Here is a 19,380-nt window from a genome sequence, read left to right on the forward strand (position 1 = left end):
TAGAGTTAACAAGTTGACATGTCCTCCACTGATAACATCGTTCAATTAACAATGCGAACATTAAAGATTATTTATTTTGTTATCAGACATCTAAGATAGAATTAATGCATTAACAGGATCGAAATACAAATTATTTGGGGCTATTTGTATGGTAAAAATTGTATGTACGTAACCGATTTAATTCAAATTTTGTATGGACCTTCAATATAAGTATAATTTTCTATCGCCCCTATTATTTTTGTATCTAAATATATTTTTTACTATTTTAAACAATTAAAAATGAATAAAAAGAATCGAAAAATGCCTTTTTTCAGACAGCTGCCATTTTTCTCTTAGGTAGGGGTTATAACGACATTCTTACTAATTAAGAATCTTTTTTTTAATTTTGTTTCAGATGACCAGAAGGGTGCAATCGTGTCAACCAGCACACCCCTTTTTGTAACCCCAACATTACCACTTCTTTAATTTTCATTTCTTTTTCAAAAATTTTTTTGTGTACTTTGAAAATATCAATAAATTTGTTGTAAAAATATGAAAACATTTTTTGTTTTTCTTATCAGCTTGACAAAAAGCCCAAATTGTATGCCGCTACACCAGAATACCCTCTTAATCAAATGATTTTTTCTTTCAAATAACGATTGTATGTACATGTATCAAAAAGAAGATAAAAAAATTGTTTTTAGAATATCTTGTTCATTCTACTACATTAATGTGACAAAAAGGCAAACAGATATAAGTAAAATGTGCCTGTTTTAGAGAAACAACAAAAAACTGTTTTGTAAAGTAACCGTAAGTAATATTAATAAATATGATGTTATTAATTGCACCAAAAGAATTAAGGCCAATTTAGTGTAGCAAAAATGGCTAATTATGAAATATTTATATATTTTATTACTTATATTTGAATCGTTCTTATATAAAAGCTAGACTAAGATAAGTAAACATATACCGTTTTACCATTTTAATAATTTTTTGTTAATCATAGGTTACAACATTGACATAACGATATAAGTAGACATGAATATAGAACATTTTGTTCATTATAGTATGTAGATTACTTCTGAGGGTAGGCTTATAATAAAAATATATTAAAAACAACTAACAATTTAATTTAAAAAAAATTATATAGATAAGTTAAAACTTGTTATCTTCTATCTCACTTAAGTAGCTTGTCTAAATCGGGATCTATTTATATTTCTGTCTCTGCTTCCAAATTTAAAGTAATAAAGTAAGGTTAAGTACACATATAACTTAAATAAAGGAAATCTATGAAAAGACAAAAGGGTATAAGTAGACATATACCCTTCTGATATTACAAGATGAGAATTCCAACCTATTTATTATTATTATTTTTTAACTGTTATAAGTGCACTTACATCTTTTTGATATTATGCAAAATAGATTTTTGCTCAGTTCATAGTAAATGTGAAGACATAAGTCTACATAATTCATTTAGAAATCGGGTTATAAAATAAAATTGGTTATATACAGGGTGTCTCATAATTAGCTGCCAACCCTGAACAGGCCGATTCTATGATCAAAACTAAGTAAAAAAGTTCATATGAACATGGGTCCGGAAATGCTTCCTNAGACATATACCCTTCTGATATTACAAGATGAGTATTCCAACCTATTTATAACTGTTACAAGTGCACTTATATCTTTTTGATATTATGCAAAATAGATTTTTGTTCAGTTCATAGTAAATGTGAAGACATAAGACTACATAATTCATTTAGAAATCGAGTTATAAAATAAAATTGGTTATATATAGACTTATATCCCTTTGACATTTGATGGCAGGTATTGTTCTGGACATATGGCAATAAAAATATCAATTGCGGAATAATACCTTTTTGCTTTTTTTGCCATAGATTAAACTACATATTAAATGTTGTACTAATGGATCTTTATTGAAATATATATATTTTTTATTTATTCAGTATAATCGTAATTAATTGAATACAACTTCAAACTGATCTAATTGTAAGTTAAATAATGTGTTACACAGTGATGAATATGATCAGTTTTCTTTTCCTCATGTCGAAGTACCTACTGCAAAAGTCTTGAGGTACAGGTTCTGGAATTATACACATACCAGTAAAATAGGTATGTGTATACCTATTGCATGCTAAGAAATGGCATATGCCGGTGGATGGCACACTGCTGATACATTTGCAAGTAAAATGGAATGGCTTGTTAGTATATGGCTTATTGGCATATCAGTAGGTGCAAATAGACACGTTCCGACATGCCACTTGAACTTCCCCGAAACCCCCCGCCTCACATTGCATGCCAAAAAATCAAATGATGTACAATTAACTTGCGCGCCTTCTACAGGCATGCCTTTTAATAAATACACGTACCAGGAGCTATCTCCTGCAATCTACTTGCATGCTATTGTGCAAGCAAGAGGCATGTGTATTGTCGCCTATAACGTTACTCTCGATGGTATCTCATTGAATAAAAGGAGACCTATTTACTTATTATTATCTAATTTAAAAAATGTTGCTTTGCTGATGCAAAGGTATATTCTTCACACTGTTGATATTATGGTAAAGAAGGTTATTATTGTAGGTACCTATTGAACTGAACACGTCGTTGTCAATTTCTTATCATGACTAACAAAATGCTTAGAACTTTTCCATATTGAGTATGTAAATGAGATATTATCGGGAACAAATTTAGCACATGTTTTTCAATATACAAGGTGTAACTGAAATAAGTATTCAAAATTTCTAAGCTTGTAAAACAAGTCGAAAAATGACGAAAACTTTAGTACAATTTTTGTCAGTGGCGGCTCCTAAGGGAGCTACGCTCNTCCCTGTGCCCTTAGGAAGCATTTCCGGACCCATGTTCATATGAACTTTTTTACTTAGTTTTGATCATAGAATCGGCCTGTTCAGGGTTGGCAGCTAATTATGAGACACCCTGTATAGACTTATATCCCTTTGATATTTGATGGCATACCTGCCATTATGTATGTTCTGGACATATGGCAATAAAAATATCAAATGGGGAATAATACCTTTTTGCTTTTTTTGCCGCAGATTAAACTACATATTAAATGTTGTACTAAGTAACATAGGTGGTGAAAATTATATTTGGATCTTTATTTAAATATATATATTTTGTATCTATTCAGTATAATCGTAATTAATTGAATACAACTTCAAACTGATCTAATTGTAAGTTAAATAATGTGTTACACAGTGATGAATATGATCAGTTTTCTTTTCCTCATGTCGAAGTACCTACTGAAAAAGTCTTGAGGTACAGGTTCTGGAATTATGTAGAGGTAATATCGAACTATAATGTTACTCTCGATGGTATCTCATTGAATAAAAGGAGACCTATTTACTTATTATTATCTAATTAAAAAATTTTTGCGTTTGAGTAAGGGTGCACGGTGAACACTTTGCTGGTGCAAAGATATATTCTTCACACTGTTGATATTATGGTAAAGAAGATTATTATTGTAGGTACCTACTGAACTGAACACGTCGTAGTCAATTTCTTATCATGACTAACAAAATGCTTAGAACTTTTCCATATTGAGTATGTAAATGAGATATTATCGGGAACAAATTTAGCACATGTTTTTTCAATATAGTAACGGCGCTATAATACTTCCTGGGATAAGACACTATTAGCATGCATAGATTAATAAGTGTAGCAGACTAAGATCGATCGCATTATGTATTTCCATTTACCTATTTTCTGTTTATCATATTATTTTAACGAATTACTTCAACATGCTGAATTTATATACTAGTATATTATTGATATAAAATCACAAGAATTAAAATTTTACTGTTCTACGTTACTTTATGTTATTTTAATTGTAATGTAAATTAATGAACCGGATTTGTAATTAATTACAATTTTTTCTTATACCATGTACTTATATACTATATTATTTGTTTGAGTTTGGAGTGATAAAATGTTCTCAAGTCCCCATCTGGATAACGAATATATTTAATTAAATATCGGGAAGTTATTTATCTTATAAACAGTTCTAAGAATATCTGAATAAATAATGCGTATAATAATGGATTTTTTATCTTTTCCCATCTCTTAATTAGTGCTAATTAACCAGTAATGGATCCTGTAAGTACTTAATGCAAAGATTGTTTTGGAAATTTGCGGAATTTCCTAGTGCACTTTATTTTTGATAAGCATCATCGTGTTTTTCTTCTGATAAACATGTTACACAACATTAGGTCCATAATTAATGACGCGAATTTGTATTTACTTAATTCTCACTTTTTTAAATAACCGCAGAGTTCCTACTCTGCTGCCATCTAACGTACAAGATTTACACGAACGTGAATATAAAGTTTCGGTTACAGGAACCAGCAGTTAAAATTTCGATGAGATGTACAGGGAGGAGTTATCTATACGTATAAGAGTGGGACTCTTACAATTAGTTCCAATTAATGTTAAATGATAGCAGCAACTAAATTTATTGATGGTATAAATGGGGGGAACATAACAGTTGGATAAGGGGATAATGCAAAAGACACTTTTTCCTTCATATTTTTAATTTATATATGATTCGTGCCCACCCTGAAAATATCAGAAAAATAAAAAAAAATGTGTATACTTATACAAAAATGATTTGTGCTTATGGATAAAATAATTGTGAGCGTAAAAGCAGGTAATTTGCATTTCAAATATTTAATCTAAGACCCACCCAAAACTGTTTTGCATTTGCGTTTTCTTGAATGAATGAAAAACTGTTTTATAAGATTACAATTATAACTACTAGGTGGCACTGAACACTGGACAAATTTAAAGTTTCTAGATTGATCATCTTTTAAATTTTTTAACCATTTTGTATTTATTTAGTTTAATGATAATAATTTCAGTTCCAGAATCTGAAGTTTTTATTTAGTTTAATCGTAATTATATGTAATTTGTTGGACACAGCTCAGTTTAGTTGCACTATAGTACAATACAGGGTGTCTTTAAAGGACCTGTACAACACTCCAGCAGATTTAGTACGGCTCAAAATAAGTCGATTTAACTAAATTTGCCTTAGTCCAAAAATTGACAATAACGGAGCTACAGGTTGTCAAAGTTGAAAAAATAAATAACATTTTCTTTAATTCTTGACTACTTCGAGCTAATTTCGTGAAATTTTGTGTTCGGGCTTTTTTTTAAATGAGAAATTCGAATTTATCGACGATTTTATTGCATCTTCTATAGGTCGCCATAAGCGACCATTAGGGCGCATTTAAACTGCCAAAACTTTTTTGGCAAAATCTTTTCTCCTAACTTTTCTGCTTAAAATGGTACCTTGCAAATATCTCTAAAGCCAACCATTTTCAACAGCAAAAAGGTATTTAAAGGAGGAGGACCCCTAAGGCCGGTTTTTGGCCTAATTTATTTTTGGCTGAAAAAATCTGACAAATTTTTTTTAGTACCTACTAGCAATACTGAATCGTTTCCACCTTAAACGGACCAACCTCCTCACCCTCATTTCCCCTTCCACCCCCTTAAATGCCGGGGAAGCCATCGTTTATTAGAGGAATCTTTAAAGAGCTTAGAGATGCGAACCACATTCAATTCCTATGAATCTTACATATGAAGAGTTTTTTGGGTCGCTGATCACGAATCTGGAATCACGAAATTCAAAATGGCGGATCCAATATGGCGGACAAGAAAATTGAAATGTCTTTAAAATGCATGAATTTTTGTGTAGAGGGGTTTTTTGGGTCTCTAATTACGAAACTGAAGGCAGAATTACGAAATTCAAAATGACGTATTCCATATGGCGGACAAAAAAATTAAAAAGATCTTCATAATCCTCAAATATTTGTTTATAGAAACTTTCTTGGATCACTGATTACAATTATGAATTCAGAATCACGAAATTCAAAGTGGATAATCAAATATGCACAAACATTTATGTATAATTATTGATTTTTTCTTTTTCATTGTATTCAATGTAAATGTGTGTGATGACTGATGACACACTCAAATGAGATGATTTGAGAAAGGAAGGTGAGGGGGTGGTCCGTTTAGGGTAGAAACGATTCAGTATTACTAGTAGGTACCTACTAAAAAAAATTTTTTTCAGATTTTTTCAGCCAAAAATAAATCAGGCCAAAAACCGGCCTTAGGGGCCCTCCTGCTTTGTAAATGCATAAAAAAATTTGTTTAAAAGTCATTTTCAACTCCAGTGATAAACGAAATTAGGAGCAATCATTTATTATCAAGAAATATGCATTTAAAGAAAAGTGCAATTACAATTTTAAATTTCATTTATTTAACAATTTTACTGTAAATAGAATTCACAGAATAAAACATGCTTTCTAAAAACAATCTATCAATCAAACACAATCTAAACAATGTAACCAATCTAAACAATCTAAAAAAACTAAGTCCTATTATTGACCTGTCTTAAAAAGTTTTTTTTCAATAGAGTTGAAAACAACTTTTAAACAATTTTTGTATGCATTTACAAATTTAAATGCCTTTTTGTTGAAAACGGTTGGCTTTAGAAATATTAGCAAGGTTTACTTTTTTTAGGCAGAGAAGTAGGGTGAAAAGATTTTTCCAGCCTACATACAAAGTGTCACAAAAAGGTTTTGGAGGTTTAAATGCGTCCTAATGGTCGTTTGTGGCGCCCTCTATAGGATACAAGAAAATCGTGGATAAATTTGAATTTTTGATCCCCAAAAAACTCCTGCATACGACATTTCACGAAATTAGCTCGAAAGATATTAAAAAGACGTTATTTATTTTTTCAACTTTGGCACTCTGTAGCTCTATTTTGTACGTAAAGGTAAAAAGAAACATTTTTTTAGAAACTGAAAAATCCCATCGCACTCATAGATTTACAGAAGAAAAAGAATCTACTCCTTTTCGTAGACATCTTGAAAAAACAACTGTCAGTCAGTAAACTAACACGATTGTTGCAACTTCCAATTCTTCCTCGAAATATTAAATTTGCTAATACTTTTTGAAATATCCTGGTAACATGCTCATTTCTCTTCAAGCTATAATGAATTTATCAAATTAGTTGGGTTAATACGAACAAATTGGAAGATTATGCGATGAAGATACGCGTTAACGCTTCTGGAATTAGGCGAGGTACAAGGGTTGTTATATGTACTGTTAGGCTTCATACAGCTTTATGTAAAATGTCTTCCCTTGTCACTCGGGTGACATGTTAACTAGTGATTATAGTGCTTATTTAGACTTAGTTATATGATGGCCATTAAATTTATTGTATAATATTCAGCCTAGCAAAGCAAAGCAAAGGGATCATCTAATTAAAAAAATTTACATTCGCATGGCGTCTTTCAAAATATTCATAAAAATATAATTAAATACCTTATCAATAGTAAAGTAAACTGGGAAAATTTGTTGGCAATCAGCTAGCACAAATAAATATGTTTAAATAGGAAATTTTGCACGAATATTTTTCCTATATCAACAATTTGTGTCTAAAATAATAGGTACTCTTAATTTTGTGAACAAAAAAGAATATATATCTACTAGTGAAAGACAAGAAAGTGAAATAAATCTTTTTTTAATTACATACTTTTATTATTAGATTTTATATATTTACTTTAATTTAAAAGTAATAACCTAATTCAAATCAAGCCTACTATAATTTTTAATTTTCATATTATAACGAGCGTTCAAATAAAAACGTGGTCAAGTTGGTTCTGAAAATATGGACGTAGGGCGTAGCGTATAGCAAATGAACTTAAACGTCATCTGTCAAAGCGGTATATCGCCGCTATCAATTTGAATATTTTCGTTTTAAAAAGCGTTTAAAATGGTGTTTTCTCAAGAACAAAAAGTGTTTATCATAGAGTCCTACTTTAGAAATGGACGCAAGATTGATGGAATATGGAAGTATTCTATTGAGGAATGTTTCATAGAATTTCAAAATCAATTTCCCGGCGTTGTTGAGTACAAAATTTTTCAAAGTGCAGTTCAGCGTTGTGTTAATGTTTTTCGTGAAACGGGCAGTGTAACAAGAAAAGAAGGAAGCGGCCGACCTAAAAAGCGGACTGAAGAATTAAAAGAAAATGTCCAACAAATAATGGAAAATGCGCCAAGAACTTCTGTACGTGTTTTATCACAAATGGTGGGAGTATCAGTCGGTACCTGCCACACAGTGTTAAAAAAAGATTTGCGTTTGTTCTCCTATCGTTTAACTTGTCAGCAAGAACTTCATGAAGTTGATTTTCCGCGACGGGCTGTATTTTGTGAATGGTTTTTAAACAACTACGGTGAACTTCATAATATCACCTTTTTTTCTGATGAAGCCTGGTTTCATTTAAGTGGTTACGTAAACTCACAGAATATGAGAATGTGGTCTTCTGAAAAACCAGATAACTTTTTTGTCGAGGGCCCTCTACACGCTCAAAAAATTGGAGTTTGGTGTGCTCTCAATCGAAGGAGGATTTATGGACCTATTTTTTTTAATGGTACTCTTACTGCGCAAAGGTATAGAGAAGAAATTATCGCTCCTTTTGTTAACCAGCTGGAAGAAAACGAAATTACAAACTTTTACTTTCAACAAGATGGCGCAAGGGCACATACGGCAGGCGAGACGATGAATATGTTGAGGGAAGTTTTCCAAAATCGACTAATAAGTCTCAATGCTGAACATGAATTTCCACCGAGGTCATGTGATATTACGCCGTGTGATTTCTTTTTGTGGCCTTACCTTAAAAACACTATTTTTGAACTGCCTATTCCTGATTTAAACCATCTGCAGGCTCGACTTATAGACAAGATTCGTGAAATTAACAATACCCCGAGCATCTTAGAAAATGTCTTTAATTCTTTGAGGAACAGGTGTGAAAAGTGCTTGGAACAAGGAGGGGGACACTTTCAGCAGCTGCTTTAATTTATTGTTATAACAAGGAGGGGGACACTTTCCGCAGCTCCTTTAATTGTTTGTTATTGTTATCACGATTATTCTTTAAAATAAAGTTATATAGTCATTAACGTTATTGAAACTGACAGCTGCTATACAGCTCGTTGAGAAATGAGGTTAAGTTGGTCGCTATAAGCTACTCCCTACGTCCAATGTGTCAGAGCCAACTTCGACAACGTTTTTATTTGAACGCTCGTTAGAATACAACGTCAACAAGGTTTTAAGCATAGACCTTATAAATAGTCCAAGGCATTTAGATTAAAATCGACCGGAATAGCGGAAATTTTTAGGTGAAGCAGATATCGAGATGTGGTTTTCTGCATCGTGTTCAGGAATGTCCCAGGAAAAAAGTCTATATCGTCTGGTTAAGCCATTTTTTTGAAAAATGCCTTCTGGGCCGGAAAATGCATTTTCCAATTGCACCACTACTTGCACCATTATAGGAACGACTGGAAACTCGGAAAAATCGCTCGGAAATCGTTATTCGGGGGTTTTCGGGGCTGCCGAACTCGATTCTGGCATTAATATAAGTATGTACTTAAAAAAAAATGCAAAAATATTGCAATTTTTTTCACTTTTTTTTTTTGTTGTTTTTGCTATATTTGCAATAATTATGTTGTATTTTTTATTTGAAAATAGTAAAATGTGTAAAATTTAGTTACAAATTTTTTCCCCTCTTCAATTTTTCTCTAAAATGAATAGTTTTTGAACTGTGTTGAAAAAAAGAGAAAAAAAAATTGATTTTTTCCAATTTTTTCACTATTTGTTTAATAATAAGTTTAGACCACGTTTTGTAGCGCGCGCATAGTGAAATTATGTTTTCGGAGCCATTAAAGCAAAAATTAGCGATATTATATAAAACATCCATACATGGGTGTTTTGAAACAGATACCGCCTGGTCTATACTATATTACTATTTATTTTACTATTTACTAATTATCTAAAAAATAATTATTAATGAAATGAACAATACATACCTGGATTACTGGAATGAGTAAGTAATATAAACTTTCTAACAAGGGATTCCCAGTTTCGCTGAAACTTTGATATGTTGTAGAGAATCAGAAAACACGTATTTTTTTTATTTACAGAAAAAAGATTTATGGGGGGAAAACCACCCCCAAAGTGTATATATCTAGTACGATTTGATAATTTTTTATAAAACCGACCGGCAATTATTTTGAATTGCGCAGTATTTTGATCCCTGGGTTTGCATCCCTTATTTTTTTTATGGATAAATATGATTTTTTGTGTTTGTTTTGCTCTGTCAAAATGTTAAAAAAAAACTCAAATAGTGGCCCAATTACTTTTGTTCTTAATTAAATTGATTTTACAATTTGACATATTTCGGTATTTTTCAAAAAAACTTTTTTGATCTGTTGTGTTCTATTAGATATGTACTTCTTTCGCTTATTTATTTTTGCATTTTAAGAACTAATACCTAAATCTAATGATATGACTTTATCAAAAAAAACTACTAGAAATATGTTTAAGCTTGATATGAATTAGCTCAATACGTTTTAAAGTAAATACACAATTCACCTATGTTTCGAATAGCAGCAATATTTTTACCAAAGAAGCCTATATGGTGCAGTTTCCGCCGCAAATTAGGAACATCGACCAAACAAAGCAGCTCCGCTCGCAAAAAGAAAAATCGCAAAATTTTCACCAATCTTTCCAAAATTTTTCGCAAGGCTCCGCAGACATCGCGATTGCAATCAAATCGCTCCAGAAAAATCTACGTCTATGCACGCAAGTACGCGATCGAGCGCTGCGCGCCTTAGAAACCATAAACAGAAGAATATAAAAAATTATGAATGTTTGCAAATTTTTCACTTAAGTTTCTAAACTTCAACCGCCGAACCACCCGGATGAGAATATCGCTGCCGAAAATCCTCCATTCCATCGAACGACGATACAGCGTGTGTCACTCCTTCCTTGAGGTCGCCGAGGAGAACCAACAGCGGAAAATTTTTGAAATCGTTATTAACCCCAGACCTGCAACTCCATAGAGACGGACGTACTAGCCAAGAGTTCAGTTTTTCCTGACCAAAAAATCCTGAAGCTAAACCGGATCGTATAACAGGTCGCCTAGAGGAATCCACTATTACAGAGTACCAACATCCACTCTGGGTTTCCGCAGTTATTTAACCAGAGCATTTCTATAATTGTATTACTATTTTAAAAGAATTAATAAAGCTCATATATTTTAAACCGCAATCAGAGTTCTAATTCTCATAAAATTATCAAAACCGAGCACAACGTTCCCACAGTTTCACGCTGCAACTTTACGTACTGACACTCCACGGAGGCAGTACACAACAGTGCTTCTAACCGCTGCAGAGAGACTGATTTTCATACTCTAGGGCAGAGGTCGGCAAGTAATTTTAGGTGGGGTCCGGATACTTTTGAAAATTTTTAACGAGGTCCAGAAAAAAATTCATATTTCTTATTTTTTATTTTAATTTGGACTCAAATTTAATTTGCTTACTAACCATTAAGAACTCACACACTCATACAATTGTAAAATACTAGAAAAAATTATAAGATTGGCACTTAAACGTAAAAACATTTTTTTAATCATTTATTTGAGTAATTTATACTTTCAAAAAATTTTTGGCGGTCCAGTATTTTACCTTCCGCGGTCCGGACCTGGACCGCGATCCGCCAGTTGCCGACCCTTGCTCTAGGGTATCAGACCCGTCAGTGTTACACATGGTTCGATAAAAAACAAATCACACAAAACATTTTTTAAGTAATACAAACTTTTAATAAAACCAAATGTGGATCTTGAAACCAAAGCAAGTTGAACTCACAATGGAGGAAGAGCGTAAATCTCCGCGTCTTTCCTTGACTGCCCCAAGGACTAACGTCAAAAAGGAAACGTAGAAATTCCTGGTACGCTAGGGGCAAAAGCCGTGGTGCTTCAGTCTGCCGGAACCTTTCCCAGTGGCAGGCTTGGAGGCGACAGTTTTGGAGCTTGGAGAGGCTGCAGTTGGTAGGGACCAACGCCAGAATTAGAGACCAGCGATAAAAATACCTCGACCTGCCAGGACCGTTAGCAATAGCAAACTTGCAGACTAGGGAAGAGTAGCTTGGCGGGATTGAATGCTTAACGCTAAGCACAGATTCCATATGCAATGTTTACTGTCTCCACTACTGTGCGTTTCCTGATGTCGTGGTAGCTGGTTAGTACTCGTTTGCACATATTTTTGTGTCTTTTTAAAACGTCTAAACTTTTTTTGTTGTCAAGAACATATTCCAAAAAATCAAGAGCACAGATGGTGGCTCCGCACATGAAGAAGTTGCCCATATATATCAGGAAGCCTATTTGAATTGTCAAATTATAATTTTAGTTGACCATTTCTTTGTTGATACTTTCATTGTATTTAGCATTTTCAGTCATGTATTGTATTACGTACAATGTTGAGAATACCAAAACTGAAACCAAAAAATGCATCTACATTATGCTTTACTATCTACACTTATTGTTCAAGTATTATATGATCCAGTTTTGATGTTGAAATAAGTCGTACTTTACGATTTGCTGTTGAACAAAGCGGGTTTTAGCATCTTTTATAGAAAAAAATAAAGTTTAATTCACAGTAAAGTAAATTTAAGCAGGTAATTCCATTGGTAACGTCGCATGTCTAGCTACTGTAGTCTTAAAAACATAAAAAGTCGCCTTCCTGATCATGTTCAATTTCCCAAAATCATTCGTAATTAAGCCATCTCCATTACGTTTACAAAAAAATTTATCGTTTAATTATAATTTAATTAATCGTTGCACCGATATCTTTTTCGATTCGCACTCTTAATTTATGGGATAATAATTTTAATTAATACATTTTCGCACGTTTGTATCCAAGAAGAGTTTTTTTATTTTTCTTTATTTGTACCACGATAAGTGTATTCAGTCGGGTTCCACAAGCATACGCTTAATTGGCAACTTGCTCGCCTCGCTAATGAATGTATTGTTAATGTCGACAATAGTTGCATTTAAAAAAATTTATATGTATTATGCGTTGGAATTAAAAATTATTCGCGCCTGGTTCATGTAGGTACGAGATACTTTATCGGTAGGTAAACGAAGATGTAATATAAACATTATCACACCCCGCAGAATGCTTTAAGAAACTATTTGACACATGAAATAATCACAATAATTATTGAGTATTTTTACAAAATTCTTGACAAAATAGGAAAGGTACATGCCGATGCGAAAAAATTATATGAATCATTGTATTTCAACATTTTTATAGTTTAGAATTTAGATGCATTTTCTTGTTCAATCATTGTCCTACTACTAAAAATACGATTTCTTGTCTATAAATCGTCAGTCTTAAAATCCAAATACAAAATACTGGTACAGCCAATTAATCTATTAGCTCAAAGATAGCTTGCTTGTTACATTTATACAATATTTCTTCTTTAAAAAGTTATTGACCTTGAAAACATGTTTGATTCTAGTTTTACTTTTTTTACTGAAAATAAATTGATGTTTCAAAACAAACAAAAAGTGCTAATGTAACAAGATCTAAATTGATTTATTTTCACTCGAGGAAGTTACGATTGAATTATGGCTAGATCGCATACAACATACAAGGCGTCTCTTAAGTGCGAGTACAATGGAAAACCACAGATTCCTAGACCCAAAATAGCATTAATACGGTTATTCCTCAACTTGCTGACATTTATCAATAATTATTTGCCTAAGGTCTTCTCTACTATTAATCGATGTCCCTATATTTCCTTAGCCCTACAGGTAATAATCAAAAGGAATGAGATCTGATGATCTCTGTGGCCAAAAATGTGATTCCCCACGTCCAATTCAATTATTCCTATAGCTTTCATTAAGATACCCTCTCGTTAGTCGATTAAAATGAGCAGGAGTTGCATAATATTGTAATACAATTTATTGTCTGGCAAGTATAGGAATATCTTCCAATAGACCTGACAATTTATTGCGTAAAAAGTTGGTGTAAACTCCTGTAAGGCGCTCTTCAAAAAAGAAGAGCTCGATTTAGACTAGGCGGTATCTGTTTTGGTTTGGTGAATCGTATATCCACGGAGATTTTTGGCTTTGAAAGCTTGGGAGCCCTTCTATATGTGATTAAATTTTCAAGTATCTAAGGGCCTTGGTTTTTGCTGTACAAAATTTTGAAAATTTGCAAATTTTTTTCAAAATCTGGATTGCAAAATTATTATGCAAAATCTATCGAACCGATTTTGATGAAATTTGGTGTGATAATTCTACATAACATGAAGTTTTTTTGAGCCAAGTATAAAGGTCCTATACCCAATTTAAATACCCCAAAAAAATTCCCTAAAAAGTATTGTTTTTTAACCCCATTTTTGCGATTTTTTCGATTTTTACCATAATAATCATGATTCATTCGATTTGTAACTAGTCATGTTTTGTAAAAAATTTAATTACAAACATTTTTTTCCTCTTCCATTTTCGCCTAAAATCAACTCTTGAAAAGATACATAATTAAATAGGAAGAAAAATATGACATTTTTCGAATTTTTTTAACATATTGTGCCGCCAAAAGTTAAGCCCACGTTTTTTTTATGCGCATAGAAAAATTTTCATTTCTAGTGATATTTGAAAGCCAAAAAGCCAAAAATGTCCGTGGATATACGATTCACCCAAATATGGCTTTTTGAAACAGATACCGTCTGGACAATTTAGTTAATCATCAATTATGTCACACCAGACGTTTATAGAAAATCGTCGTTGAAAAGTAGATTCTTTTTTGAAATGAGAATTCTCATTATATCATCTGTGAAAGTTGTGCATATTGTTCACTCCGTCTCGAGTAAACAGCGATTCATCAGTAAATAGAGTACATCTTACTAATTGAGGATTTACTTGAATCCATTGACAAAAATGTATTCGTGAAAGTAAGTCATGCGGTTCCATATGCTGAACCTGTTCTTCATGATAAGGATACAATAGACTGCTATGTAACATTACATAGCATACCATACTCTCCAATGAGGAACTTTCGTACGTGCTGAAATTCTCGTTGTACTTAAATCTGGACTGTCTTCAATTATCGGCAAAATGTTTTCTTGCTCAATCAAATTTTGCTGCACAGGACGTTTATAGTTAGTTCACATTGATGAAAATAAACTTTGCGTCTGCAGATGTCGAAACACAGAATCAAATGTTTGACGAATCTGTTTGGAAATCGTCGTTGATAGTCTCAATGGGCAGCTAGTAAATTTCAATCACAAAATCCATAATGTAAACCATATCTACATACTCTTAGTTTGAAAACAGCACAGGTATGTTGACAGAAAAGGTATTACTAGAAACCATAGACCTTATAGTTTATAAGGTCTATGCTAGAAACACGTCCACACAGTTTAGTACATAAACTGACGTTTATATATTTTGACATGTTAACTATTACTTGTTTTGTCAACTAACATGTTCATAGCTACCGAAACATTGAAGGTCATAGCTCGTTAACCATGGAGAATTAAGCCGATGTATATTATAACTCTTTTATTCAAAATGACCTCAGGGAGTTGTTCCTTATGTTTGTCCAGTACGTGATCAACTCCCTATATAGTTATATGCGTACGAACAAGAACATTATGGGATTATCAAAGGGGTGAGGACCTCGATAAAATTAAGACCCTGTATACTATGTTCTTGCATATTCCTGAAATATTTGACATAAACTAATTCATGTGCCTAAATAAATTTTAATTAATTAGTTACAATCCCATAGACATCATTAACAATAAAATTATATTTCGTCAAATCGTTTTCGTCTCAGATTTTTTTTACAGCAAATTGTAATAGTTTCAGTGATGCCATATAAAAAAAAATAAACGCGTTTAGTACACTCCGTTGAACATTACTTCGCCTCGAATATCTTAAATCCTCCCATTCTTCTTTACGCAAATGATAAACCATGATTGATGACTGAACGTGATTTGTATCCACAGGTTTTGTACTGCTGGCACTTTTTAAGAGGAGACTTCGATGGGATCTTAATTATTTATTCTGACGTTATTTCAAAAGCCTCAAATTATTTTCACGCAATTTATTATGTAATAAATGGAACTTCCCGATGGGAAACTCGTGCACACCTCATCTTTCATCCATTCCTCTTTCATTTTGTTTTTTCCTTTAATTTCCATAATCGCTGATGTGACAATTAAGGCACTCTAAGTGAGATATTATCTCTTCAGATTTAATTCAGAGCAGTGTTATTACTCCCGGATGGGGCTACATACACGTACATATTGCAAATGAGAGCACGAACAGCAGTTGGCCCAATTGAATCATGATTTAGATACTACTCTCAGGATTATCAATAATCCTCAAAGTTGTTAATGGCATGTTAATGACAATAACAATTTCAATTTAACTGTGGTAGTGATAGTATATGAAATCTAGTCCATTTATAAAAATATGTTAAAGTTTGACCAAACCTATTGAAAATATACAACTGAAATCTGAAGCTGTAATCTTATTGGATACCACTGCATGAAATCTGTTGTAATGTTTTTGGTAAAATATTCAGGGTGCCATCAGTTTGGGGTCACGAATCCTATCAACATAATCCACACAATAAAGTATTAAACGGATATATGTACATATTAATAATTCTATAGATTAAGAGTCTAAAAAAAATAATATTTCCACTAACAAAAAACTATACACTTTCACTCTTTACATAGCTGGACAAGTATAGTCTTTAGCGTCATTCGTAATACGCGTGGAGAGCCACGTGGTCACAGCGACTCCGAATACTGAAATCCGATTTTACAGTCGTCGTTACCATAGTGTTTACAATAGTTTTTTAGTAGTTAGTGTCAAAAATGGCTTGCATGTATAGCAACTCGGAGTTGATGGATATAGTTTTAATTTATGGTGAAGCAAGAAAATATTTTTATTATGGTGAAGCATTATTTGTGTTATGGTGAAACAAGACTTGTGTTAAAAACTGAGTAAGATGAACCCAAAAAAAATTTTGAACAGTTAGATTATTATTAGATTAACATCGGGTATGCTAAATTATTTTATTATTTAAAACCACAAATTAATTTTATTAATTAATAATAACAATAACGGCAAAATCAGTTGAGTTTACTGATATAAAATAAGCAGAAGTGTATTTTTAATCATTTTCGAACTGCACTTTTTAATTTTTTCTTTACAAAATTGTATTTGTACATCCAGAAGTTCTGAATCACCCTGTATTATAGTTTTTAGTAGCTGCAATATTACACTAGACCAACGCAAACAAAATCCAAAAATATCCAAATATATTAATTGATTGAGGCTACCTTTGACACTTAGAAACACATATCAATAGTGTATTTTTTCAAATTTTCATACCCCGCCGCTGAACAAGTTAATGTGACCACAAACAATGGCCCGCGTTAGTCGCACGCATGCACAATTGGGAACTGAGCTATGCATTGTTGTCAAATCTCATAATTTAAAGGAAAGATTAATAAAAAGCAAATTTTTACACAATAGCCGTGAGGTATTGCTCTTTACCGCTTTGCTTTTGTTGATTAGGTGTTCACCAGGAGCTGTATTATCCCACATAAACGAGAATTTAATTCTTTCAAATAAGATAAACTATGAAACAGTGCCTAACAAGTAATCTAACCTCAAAATAATGAGTCAATTAAGGTCAGATTATCACGAAAATTTGAATAATTAACAGATTCGCGCAAAATTTGGTATACATGAGTTTTCGGTATCGCTGATCACGGATCCGAAGTCAGAATTGCGAAATTCATTTTGTAATATTTATGTTTACCCAATCCTTTTTAACCTTCTTTTTTTCGGCTATATCTTTTTTGTTCTATAAAAGATCTATTCACTGTGGTTTTCTGCCTAATCTCAGGTAATAAAGTACATAGGTAATGATGATTAAAATTTTAAAAACGATTTTTGCATCCTGGGGTTTTCGGGGTCGCTGATTCGAAGTCAGAATTGCGAAATTCATTTTGTAATATTTTTGTTTACTTTATAACCTGAGTACTCAATCATGATTCAACCTTCTTTTTTTTCGGTGAATTTGTACATCTGATCTCGGATTCGCGATCAGTGACCCCGAAAACCCCCGTATACCGAATTTGGCGCGAATATGTTATTTTTTTTAAATTTGGTCGCCCATCTTGAATCCGCCATATTGAATTTTCCAAAATTGACCTCGGATCCGAGATCAGCGACCCCGTAAATCCCCGCATACCAAACTTGGCGCGAATCTGTTAATTTTTGAAAATTCGTGATATCTGATCTTAATTGACCCGTTTTTTTTTGAGGTTAGAAAAAGAACTATCAATTCTGACCGCGGATTCACGTTCGGCGGAGTCTTAACCATTTAAATGAACATTTGAACGTAGAAAAAATTTTGTTTGTATTTTTCCTAGTACTTTTTCGTGAATTTTTGCTATTTTTGACCTGTTTTTTGATGTTAGGAAATTCCTGTGATGTGATAGTTCAATTCTGACACTGGATTCGTGATGAGGAGACAAAAATACTACCGATAACATGTCGCATGAAAAGTACAGACAACTTTTTTTGTGTGTGTGGCTATGTAATAAATGAAATACATACATGAAAATAAGAAAATATCTGTTCACTCACATGAATTTTGCAGACAGTATATAATGTACTATACAAAATTTGGTGGCTATTCTTCGTGTACTGGTGCTAGAATCCACTTCCACGGCGTTTGAAATTTCTAGTTCCAAATTTCACATTCTCTAAATTTATTCCCGTTCAATATTAGCGCATTGGCGCATAATTTCCTAAATGTTTTTTCATATCATTCAAAAAATCAAAAAACTAAAATACACAGCAGCACTGTCATTAAACACTGAAATAAATATAATTTTATACACACACCTCACAAAGGCACTTTAAGAACACGCTCTAGTAAACCGATAAAGTCGAAAACTTAAACAAAAATGTAACAAACCAGTTTACCATCTCGTCATATCATAGCAGCTGTGAGGTCAATTTGCAGTAACCGCTTTTCAAGGGCGGAGATATATTCATTCAACTGAACTCCTGGCTAACCTCCATTACCCATCGGAATCTTTCCGAACGTGATGGGATTCTGCTTAAATTTAAACTGTTCACGGTTTAATTTTGTAGTTATTTTATCCATTTTGTATTTAATTTAATTTATATTTCTAGGAACGACTCGCTGTTGAAGTGGCTGAGTAAGAAGAAAGAGTCATACATCAAACTAAGCCGTAAATTATAAATTTCTATACAGAGCGTTAAAAAAAATCGCCCAGAATTCAATAGTCATTTTGTAACTGTAACTGTTTTTTTTTTCTAATTAAACAGTTAATTCAGTAGGCCCTGAAAATATCTACACCGTTACGATATCTTAAAAATTAGAGGAGAATCAGGAATTTGGGAATTTTAAGTGGCGGACCGGCGGTACAGGAATGACGATCGAATCGAAATTTTAAAA

At 32.6% G+C, this 19,380-nt stretch overlaps 1 protein-coding gene across 1 annotated transcript in view; it reads right to left on the bottom strand.

Moving 5' to 3' along the window:
* LOC108903333 (glutathione S-transferase) overlaps positions 1–18,566 on the bottom strand; it is a 38,823-nt gene extending 20,257 nt beyond the window's left edge. The window contains exon 1 of the mRNA XM_018705470.1: positions 18,540–18,566. The gene's annotated coding sequence lies outside the window, so the exon portion shown is untranslated. The remainder of the gene's footprint in view (positions 1–18,539) is intronic.
* Positions 18,567–19,380: the final 814 nt, after the last annotated feature.

This window comes from Anoplophora glabripennis, unplaced genomic scaffold (genome assembly GCF_000390285.2).
Source record: "Anoplophora glabripennis isolate ALB-LARVAE unplaced genomic scaffold, Agla_2.0 scaffold103, whole genome shotgun sequence".
Taxonomy (NCBI): domain Eukaryota; kingdom Metazoa; phylum Arthropoda; class Insecta; order Coleoptera; family Cerambycidae; genus Anoplophora; species Anoplophora glabripennis.